The sequence below is a fragment of the Ailuropoda melanoleuca genome, chromosome 11, assembly GCF_002007445.2.
Source record: "Ailuropoda melanoleuca isolate Jingjing chromosome 11, ASM200744v2, whole genome shotgun sequence".
NCBI classification, from domain to species: Eukaryota; Metazoa; Chordata; class Mammalia; order Carnivora; family Ursidae; genus Ailuropoda; species Ailuropoda melanoleuca.
The window spans coordinates 16833608-16845186 of NC_048228.1; the positions used below are offsets into that span (position 1 = coordinate 16833608).

The window sequence follows — 11579 nt, forward strand, 5'->3', positions numbered from 1 at the left end:
ACAGAGGTCTAGAAGAGATATTTGAACAAATTGTAGCTGAGAACTTCCCTAATCTGACAAAGGAAACAAGCATTCATGTCCAAGAGGCAGAGAGGACCCTTCCCAAGATCAATGAGAACAGACCTACACCATGTCACATCATAGTGCAATTTGCAAATATTAGATCCAAGGATACAGTCTTGAAAGCAGTCAGGGGGAAGAGAATCCTCATGTACAGAGGGAGGAACATCAGAATAACGTCAGATCTGTCTACAGAAACCTGGTAATCCAGGAAAGGTTGGCAAGGTATTTTCAGAGCTCTAACTGAGAAGAACATGCAGCCAAGGATCCTTTATCCAGCAAGGCTGTCATTCAGAATTGATGGAGATACAAGGTCCTTCCAAGACCGGCAGAAACTGAAAGAATATGTGACCACCAAGCCAGCTCTACAGGAAATATTAAGGGGGGTTCTATAAAAGTAAAAAGACCCTAAGAGTGATACAGACAAGAAAGTTACAATCTATAGAAACAAAGACTTCACAGGCAACATGACATCATTAAAATCGTATGTCTCAATAATGACACTCAATGTGAATGGCCTAAATGCTCCCATAAAATGCCACAGGGTCGCAGATTGAATAGTAAGACCTGAACCATCCATTTGCTGTCTACAAGAGACTCATTTTGAACCTAAAGATACATCCAGACTGAATGAAGGGATGGAAAACCATTTTTCATGCCAATGGACCTCAAAAGAAAGCCAGGATAGCAATTCTCATATAAGACAGATTAGATTTTAAACTAAAGACTATAGTTATAGATACAGAAGGACACTATATTATTCTTAAAGGAGGTATCCAACAAGTGGATATGAGAATTATAAATATCTATGCCCCCAACAGGGGAGCAGCAAGATACACAAGCCAACTCTTAACCAAAATAAAGAGACATATAGATAAGAATACGTTAATAGTAGGGGACCTCAACACTCCACTCAGCAATAGACAGATCACCTAAGCAGAAAATCAACAAAGAAACAAGAGCTTTGAATGACATACTGGACCAGATGGACCTCATAGATATATACAGAACACTACACCCCAGAACAACAGAATACTCCTTCTTTTCAAATGCACATGGAACTTTCTCCAGAATATCATATACTGGGTCACAAAACAGGTCTCAACTGATACCAAAAGACTGAGATTATTCCCTGCATATTCTCAGACCACAATACTTTGAAAGTGGAACTCAATTACAAGGAAAAATTTGGAAGAAACACAAGCACTTGGAAACTAAGAACCATCCTGCTCAAGAATGATTGAGTAAACCAGGTAAATAAGAAGGAGATTAAGCAATTTTTGAAGACCAACGAAAACGAAAACACATTGGTCCAAAACCTATGGGAAACTGCAAAGGCGGTCCTAAGACATCCAAGCCTCACTCAAAAGAATAGAAAAATCTAAAATCCAGTTTTTATATTCTCGCCTCAAGAAGCTGGAGCTGGAACAGAAGAACAGTCCTAACCCATGCATGAAAAGGCAGTTGATCAAGATTAAAGCAGAGATCAATGAATTAGAAACCAGGAGCACAGTAGAGCAGATCAAGAGTATTTTTTTTTTTTTTTTTTTTATAATTTGAGTTCCTCAAAAGGAATGCAAACCCTATGAAAACAAGGCTTTTTTTTGTCTCTTTGGTTCACTATTGAATGTGTCTAAAATAGAGCCTGGCATATAGTAGCATTCAATAAATAATTGATAAATTGATTTAATAAAATATAGAGAACATTGAAAATCATTCCATGAGATGGTCCTATCATCTTTGAGTAATACTTTGTGGCTGTGAGACAGGTATGGAACAGCCATTTGAAATGAGCTGTTTTCAATACAGATAGCAGAGTTCAGAGTGGCATAGGTCAGATAGAAAGAGTGCCATTTGAGAAAATGCAAGATTACCACAACAGGCAGCACTTCAGTGGTATCAGAATCAATCAACTGACATTACTGGCCAAAATCAATAGATGGCAATTTTGGAATAATAAACGACAAAAGAAAAAACCATAAAAAACCCAAGATAATGTAAAAACAGGTTTGACTTGGGACAATAAAATTGATAATCCTGCCCCTACATTTGAATTATTTACTGAGTCAATCCACAGTCCCAGGCAGAACCCAGGTAAAGCTGAAAAACGTAAGGACCCTATAATAGTAATGCAAAAAACTATATGCTACATATCACTCCAAACCTTCAGCCAAATGTCCTGAGGCTACTTAGCTAGGTGTTTATGTATTAACATAAGGAAAACACCCTAATCTTTTAGAGATTATGGAAAATACTGCTAAATCAACATTAGTTTCTAGATACCCGAATTCCTCCTGATTTATTAGATAGAAGTAACTTTCCAGAAGTGTTAAGGAGAGTTTTGACCCAAGCCCAACTCATAATAGGCTTGGTAGTCTGCAGAGGCCAATCACGTGATACATTTCTCTACTGCAACGTGTAGTCAGAATAGATAGACTTAGAAAATAACAAAATCCCTAGGATGGCTACCTTACTAATGATGCTAAGATTTTTATAGTAGGAATCATTCAGTGGAAACTGCCAGTTCTCTGTCACTACCAAAAATGTTAATCAAGGGGTGCCTGGTGGCTTAGTCAGTTAAGCAACTGACTCTTGGTTTTGGCTCAGGTCATGATCTCACAGTTGTGGGATCGAGCCCCATGTCTGGCTCCTTGCTCAGCGGGGAGTCTGCTTCTCCCTCTCCCTCCACCCTTCCCTCTGCTCTTGCTCTCTCATAAATAAATAAATACTTCTTGGAAAATCTTTCTACCAGAGGGGAAAAAAAAAGTCAGTTGATGTCCTAAAAATATGAGAAACCAGGCCAAACAAAGCAATAGCCATTACACTTCAGCACTCTCCCTTCCCTGGGATCCTGACCTGAGCTGAACGCGGATGCTTAGCTGTCTGAGCCATCCAGGCGCTCCTTCTGAGCAGTTTTGATGAGACAATTAAGTCTTCCTTCTTCCTAGGGTGGGAAAGAGAATCAAGCTATGTCCTTAAAATTATTTTAGTGGCTCAATGGGATACTGATATGAGTAATACAAAGAAAAACTTTTAAAACAAATTCTGATATAGTATCCTGACATTTCTCCAAAATTCTCAGAATGCGGGAGATGCTTTGGTTTCTTTTCATCTCAAAAGCAAGCTGTTGTTTTGTTCTTTAACCATGAAATGATTTTTGTATATGTGGATGTGTGTTTATTGGTGGGTGTTTTTTAAAGAAAATGTTCTGTAGAAATAAAACATATAAAGTGTATATCCATGATTGTACAACCTTATTAAAGTAAATGTATCCATATCATCATTACCATGTGTAGTGACAGAAAATGCCCCACACCCCAAGAGTTCTTGTGGCCTCTATAATCATAATGGGTTACAGAGGTGTTCAATGAAGGGTTCATCCAGTCAAAGTTAACCCTTCCCTTGATAGACTACAGATAAGTTTTACCTGCATTTGAAATTTAATTGGAATCATGTTATATGTCTGGTTTCTTTGCTCAACATTTTGTTTGTAATATTGAATTTGTTGTACAGGTCCATTAAACTACGATTGAATTTTTACCACCTATTTTACCTATTGAGTATGTTAGTTTCTTATTACGATTGTGGATTTGTTCATTTATTTTATTAACACCTTCAGTTTCGTATATTTAAACTGCTCTTCAGTATATTCAGATTCAGAATGTTGGTAACTCTTCGGTGAAATTTTTATATTTATCAGTGTGAACATCGACTTTATGCTTCTTGCTTCAATAGTGTAGACCTTTTAAAAGTGTTTGTATGCTATATCTTTTTCCACCCTTTCACATGTAGTTTTATCTATTCTTTATTATTATTATTTTCTTTTAATTATAGAGAGGGAAAGAGAGAGAGAGAGCCTGAGTGGAGGGCATAGGGAGCAAAGGGAGAGGGAAAGAGAGAATCCCAAGCAGTCTCCACACTCAGCACAGAGCCCCACATAGGTCTCAGTCTCACGATCAGGGGATCATGACCTGAGCAGAAATCAAGAGTTGGGCGTTTAACCCACTGAGCCACCCAGGTGCCCTTAGTTTTATCTATTCTCATATTTAACGAAAGTTTCTTATACACGGATTTTAAAAAATCCCTTATAACATTCCAATCTTTTAATTGGTATAGTTAGTCTTATTACTTATAATTCATTTACTAACAAATTTGTGTTTATATACTACTACATCAATTTTTTTTACTACATCAATTTTTATTTTAACTTTTCAGTGACTTCTTTTTGCTCTTTCTCTACCTTCTTTTGACTTGAGAATATTTGTCATGATTTTTCTCCATTAACTTATTATATATTGTTTTGCTGTTCTTTCAATGGTTACCTTGGAGTTACAACATACATTCTTGACCTTTACAGTATAATAAAAACATTCACTTTTATGACTTCCCTAGAACTACTAAAACTATAGAACAGAAAATCCACTTGCCCTTGTCTTCCAGTTTATGTTATTGTTTTCATATGGTTTATTTCTACATATATTTTAAACCAACATTTATATATATCATGTATGAGATATAAATTCATTTATCTCTATATACACAGAGAGATTTTTACCCCATATATTTACCTATTACTTGTTCTTCATTCTTTTCTGTTTCCCTCAATCCTTCTGCTATCATTTTATTTCTTCCTGTAAATCTCCTTTTAGTATACTGTGTATTTAGTGTTCTACATGTAACAGATTCTTTCAAAGTTTGTTTGCATGAAATCATTTCATCTTCTATTTTGAAGAAGATTTTAAAAAAGATAGAAATTCTTTTGAGGACTGTAAAGAGGCCTACTATTTTCTTCATATTAACAACTTTTTAATTTAGGTATCTCTTATTGTCATTCTTTAGAATGAATTATGCATTGTTTCTCCTGCTGTTTTATAATTTTTCTCTATTTGAGCAAATTGGTCTAAGCAATTTCACTAAGAAGTGCTTAATCATGGGCTATTTTATGTTTTTCTTTCAGCCTGGAAAGTATTTTCCTCCAGTAAGTCTTCTGCTTATTCTTTCCCTTTCCAGTCTATGCCTATTTCTAATTCTACTTATGTTAGAACTGTTCAGTACATGCTCTATTTTCTGTTGTTTTTTTTTTTTCTTTCGTTTAGATATTTCTAGCAACCTGAATTCTAGTTCACTAATCCTGAGACTCTGGCACTCTTAACCCCATATTTTGAGTTATTTAGCTGCAGTTATTTTTCAGTTTTAAAGATGTTTATTTTCATAATTATTTCTAGAGTCCAATTCTCTGGTACAATTATCTTTTTGCCTATTTTCTACAAATTTTCCTATATTATCCTGAATATATTAATCAAAGTTATATAAAGTTTATCTTCTTATGCAAATGTATACATCACCTCTAGGTCTACTTCTGTAAGTTTTCACTTGGAGTTGTAAAAGCCCCGTCTGGCATACCTAGTGAGTTTTGGTTGAATGCTTGAATGAAGGGAGTCATATGTAAAAAGTGTTGAGGATCCAGATAATGATCTTTAAGAAGGATTAACACTAGCAGAAATACTGGGTGATGTTTAACTTAATCCTATTAGAGACAGATGGGAATCATAGCAGTTTTATTAAGGCTGAGTCTCTTTCGTTTATACTTCTGTCCAAGGCTTAGCCCTGCAAAAATTTGACTCATTTACACGTGTATTTTTTCTAGTACATCACCCATCAGTTTGCAAACTTTAAATGTACTTAAATCAGCACAACAAAACTACTAAAACTCTGTTTTATCTTTACAGAGGCTGTTTGGCTTATCCTAAGATCATTAACTCTCCTTCAGGAAAATCAACTTGAAAATATAATTAGACTCTCTATAGTTCTTTGCATTCTAAAATATTGACCTGTCTATTCCCCTTTGCTTCTGAAACTCCTAGTTGTCTTTATATATTAAATCTATATTATATTTACAGTATAGATTTTGTATATATTATATTTATTTGTCTAAATATAATGAAATTGAATTTGGTTTCTCCTTCCATATACATGAATGGTTGATTGTCTCCCTTAAAATATTTCTTCATAATACTGCCCACAGTTTACTGGGCTCTTACTGTTGACTGTGTAAATAATATTTAATATTCATAAACACTGAATTAGATCTATTATTACTTTTGTGAGGAAACTGAGCCTTGGAGAGATTCAGTAATCTCCCTAGGTTTAATAATTATTACATTTCAATGGTGTGGCTTCCAGCTTCTTGAGAAAATCCTGGCAACAGGCTTTTTAAAAGATTTATTATTTTTTTAAGATTTACATCTCAAAGGGACAGAGAAAAAATGTATAATTACAAGTTTTGTAAAATAAATGCTATAAGAAAAAAGAAGTCAGAGGCCTAGAGTCAGGAAGAAGCCTAATTATGGGTTAATCGGGCTGAGGGAAATTTAAGGCCATCTTAGTCATAGTATTCCCTAGAGCTTCTGTCCTTTTTCCCTTGATCTGGTGTGTTTTTCCATTGTTTTTTTGTTTTTTTGTTTTTTTTTTTGGTCCCCTCACCCAATTCATCTCCCTAGCTTATGATTTCCAGTCTATTTCCTTGAAGCCATCTTCTTCATTGATTATGTGCTGTTCCACTCTAAGTGAGACATGAAGGCTAGAGGGGTAATGTGTGGAGGATTCCACTTTCTAATATCAAACTCCTTGCCTTGGAATTGTAAAGAAAAACCAAGATGTTTCACAATGGCCACTTTTCCATTCTCCTTGCCAGAGCCCTGAAGGAATCTTTCTTGGATCCACACTGTAAGAACTTTATGGAGTTCCTGGAGGTAAAGTCCATAACAGTTTTTGGCTCCTCTAAGACTGTGGCTCCAAGGATATTTCTGTCCCATGTCGGACTATAATGAGTTTCCAGAAATTTGTCAAAATTGCCATTGAAGTGTTCCACTTTGTGACTTTTTGCAACTTCTGTTCCAGATAATCAGGTCTTTATTTCTCTGGATGCACCATTCTGCCCAGATTTTAGGGTGGTAGTTTGCTCTATATTTAGTTCTCTGTTGAGTCCAAGTTATTAATTTTCAATTTTTTCATCATTTTCTATTCTAATGAGAGTGATGATTCCCAAGCTCTTTACATGCCTAAGCTATAATCAAAGGCCTTGAAATATTTTTCTGGTTATAAAATTATCATTGAAGAAAATTTATAAAATATAGGAAAAACATAATTTATTAAATAAAACAATAAGAAAAATAAACTAACAACAAAAAACTTCAAATAGATTCCTGTTGGAATGAAATTAAAAATCAAATATTTTATGAGGTTCTTCTAAGGCCACACATGGTTCAACCGTATCCCATTTCACGCCTTCTCCAGTGACCTTGCTACAGCGACACCAGTCACAAAGCCTTTGGATATGTTTCCTCTGGATGAAGTGCCTTTTCTTATTCCTCATAGTCATTTCTTACTTTTATCCTTTAAATCTCATTTTAAGTAGTTCTGCTTAGAGACACATCTCCTTATTCACTGTAAGTCAAATAAATTCCGACATAAAATGTTATACACCCTCACCTATAATCAACTTCCTTTGTACTACCTATGTCATCTATTTGCTTTGTCTGATGCCCCATTAGAATGCAGGCTCCATGAAGGAAGTGGGCATATTTTTTCATAATCATCATGACTAGCACCTCGTTTGACATACAGTGTGTTAATTAATCTTTTCTTATCAATAATCCAAACAGACTCTTCTTAAACCCAATGTTTAAAATATTCAAGCAGAATGTAAACTTAAAATAGAAATAATCCCCATGGGCTATGAAGCATACAGTTCAGTTAAGTGCTGTTTCCTACTGTGTTAGTGGACAACATACAGTTCTTCTCTTGTATGAGTTTCCTTATCTGTAAAGTGACACTAATAATATAGATTTTAATGAAAAACATAACTGAATAAATGTAAAACCTTAGAACAGTCCCCATGATATAAATGCTTTAAAAATATTTTCAAAGAAAACAAACATGAATAATGATTATGTGTGTCACAGAAGAAAATATATTTAATAGTCTACTATTTTACAACATTTCTTTGAAGTTTTTCAAAGAATTATAAAAGCATGATCAATTGTATTTCCATAACCCTCCCACAGCTTCTACAGCATTGTTAATAGCCTATTGCTTTATAGAGTTGAAGTCAAAGACCTAATGAGAGCAATTAGCTTTTACAAGGTCAAAAAATATTTTTTTTTCAGGACAAAGTTTGAGATGAACTGATCTGATTAAGAAAACATGTTCATATTACAATTTATCTTCATTATAATCCCATTCAATGCTAACACTGTATAAACTATTTGTATATAAACTTATAATATTGCAAAGAAGTCTAGAGAAAGCGTCTCATGTTACAGAAAGAAAACTAAGGAAAAAAATACAATAACAAAAAATTTCTCAGAAGCCATAATTCGGCCACCCCAAACAGGCATTCATAGCATTGCCCTCTTTTACCTATCTCACACTAATAGGGCGTGTAGGTTCAAATTTCCAAAGTCACTTTTTGAGGTGTTATTTCAGACACATGGTTTCTGCTCTTCAAGTCCAGTATTCTTTCTACAGTATTGTCCTGTCTCAAGATTATTCCAATCATTATAATATTCTTTTTAAGTATCAAACACATTTGTCAGCTGGGGACAAGTGGGGTGAATATATTTCACTCTTGTCTGCTTTGCTTTCCCAACTTGCAGCACTGTGATATATTCTGATTAACACACTATAAGAACATTCTTAAATAAATGTATCCAGAATAAAGCAAATGGAATATTGAAAAGACATGAAATGGTATAATAATGGAAAATATATGAAGTTGTTAAGAGTCATAAATGTGATAAAAGAGAGCTTAATATTACATTTTATTCATTATTGAATAACTGAAATACTCTTATGAATAAAGATTAAACTTGACATTTGTGCCCACTTGTCTAACACTTCTTCCATTCTTTATTTTAGTGCAACTCAAATAGTTTCCTAGTTTCTTTAAAATTTTACTTTTTTAAAGAATTTCTTTAACTCAGTGGTTCTGAAAATTAGCTATACATTGCACAATGGGATCATTTGAGGAATATTAGAAAGTTATTCATGCCTGGTTCCATCCAGGGAGATTCAGATTTAATTGATCTTAGGTGCTATCTGTACAGCAGTATTTTTGAAAACTTCCCAAATAATTCTAATATGAAGCCAAAGTTACAACTTTAAGTAATGTTGTTGCTTTTTCTTCCCCCGCACACACACATTTTAACTTCTTCACCTAATTACTACTAATTTATCTATATCTCAACTGAATTGTCATTTCCTCAGAGTAGCCTAATCCAGTATCCCTAGGTAGACTTAATTTACACTCCCATACTATCTTGATATTTCCCTGAGCAAAACATTCACAAAGTTTTACTGACAGAGTATATTTAAAATTTATCTTTGTTTTGTTTGTCTGCTTGCTTTTTGCTAGGAGGTCTTGAGAACAGGAAGAATTTATTCATGTTTTCATTCTGATATTCTAAGTCCTTTTCTTCTTCAAGCGTGCACTAGACCCCCAACAAACAAAAGAACTCAGACGAAGAGGTAAGAGTTTAACAGTAATAGATTTCATATTATCATATACACTATAATCAAATTATCTATAATTGACTGAATACCCATGATAGCAACAGATTTACAAGCAATAGCTGTATTTCTCAATAGACTTTCTAGGTGTGACACAAGGGAAACAAAAAATTAAAGAGGTTAATAAAATCTCCCAAGGTCACAGCTAGGAAAAGGATCTAAATTCAGTTGGGCTGACAACACCACCTGTATATTTCTACCATAAAATATGTTACCTCAATAATATAAGAAAAAATGCTCTGAAGTTATTAGATATATTCCATAATAAGTGAAGCAATGTCAACTTTCAAGTTTTTATCACTGGTAGTATTCAAGTGGGTGTTTTATAGAGATAACTTATACGCAAATGGTATATACCACTGTATGACGAATCTCATGATTATTTTTTAAGATTCCTCTACACCTTCTCATCTCTCTCTCTATGCAGCACGTGATGGAATGTAACTTGGAGGTATAGCTTTGGTATCTTGATGGTGAAGATTGTTTTAAAAACATTACAATATAAAATTTATAAATAATAAATTATGAAGCTTTGCTGTATAATTTGTATAAATTTCTGTTTAGAATATAGTGGACTGTCTCTTGATTTTTAGCTGAAGTATCAATATCACGGTTATTTACTGAGAGACAGGTGGGTCTCCTACTAGGGACAGAGTACAGAATACAGATTACAGCATGCCTACATTAGTTAAAGGAAGTATATAATAATGCAAATTTAAAGTTTTTTTTTCCCACTTTGCCAAATGAGACTATTAAACTCATGTCAATTTATAATATTTATTGCTTAATATATTCCTCCTGCAAATATACAGAATGGATAAATAAATGTACAATAATTGCTTATAAAAATATATTCTCATCCCTGTGGCTTATTTTGAGCATCAAAAACAAATATAATGTTTGCATTCCTCGGACATAGAAATATGTTAAAACTAAAAGAAAATGAATGTTCAGTATTAGCAGGGAACACTTAGCTGGCAAATGACCTTTCCATATGAATGTACTATTCAATCTCTTTTTTTAAAATCAGGTTTATGGAGTCTTTATCATATTGTTCATTATACATGTTTTCAGGTTGAAGCTGAGTGTGGTTATTGCATTATTATTTTTCATTTGGAGTTTATTGATTTTCTGCCAGTAATTTACAGATCAATTTATTAAAAAGTTATTGTAACCACTTGATTTATGTATTTTCTAAAAGATGGTGCCACAGTGGGAACACTTTCATTAATCTGTCAGGATTATAGAGCTTTTATGTTGTGGTCATTTGGACTTTAAAGTACGTCAGAGATTCTAGTTCATCAGGATCCCCCCCCCCATTTTTTTTTTTTTTTTTAGAAAATTTCATTTATTTATTTGAGAGAGAGAGAGGGAAATCACAAGCAGGGTGGAGGGGCAGAGGGAGAAGGAGAAGCAGACTACCCCCACCCACTGAGCAGGGAACCCGACATGGGGCTTGATCACAGGATGCTGAGATAATGACCAGAGCCTAAGTAAGCTGCTTAACTAACTAAGCCACCCAGGCATCCCTTCCCTCCAAATTTAGACCTTCACATTATTTATAGAAGAAACTAAATATGATATATCAGTTGTTCAATAGTAAATCCTGATTTCAGAGTTGATTTTACCACATTCAAAATGGTCTTTTTTTGATAAAGTTTTGTTGCCATAATGCCCTCTAAGCTCAAGGGAGTTTGACAGAAAACAAAAGCCAGAGAGCTTACATTTAATCACATAATTGTCATTAGTTGCTGATTTTAAATACTCTGTGAACTATTTTGTTCTTGTAATCAATTAGATTTGAAAATACATAAATTACACAAGACTTGAAATTATTTGGGACTTGGTATATAGAAATGAAATGTATCAGTCTAACTGTCCATTCTGTCATTATAAACGTAGGTAGAGATGGAGCTGTTCATGGATGTTATCCATTGGGAAAAATTTAA

General features: G+C 34.0%; 1 pseudogene; it reads right to left on the reverse strand.

The window, feature by feature from the left end:
• Positions 1–6875, reverse strand: part of LOC105241859 — a 164285-nt pseudogene extending 157410 nt beyond the window's left edge.
• Between the last annotated feature and the right edge of the window lie 4704 nt (positions 6876–11579).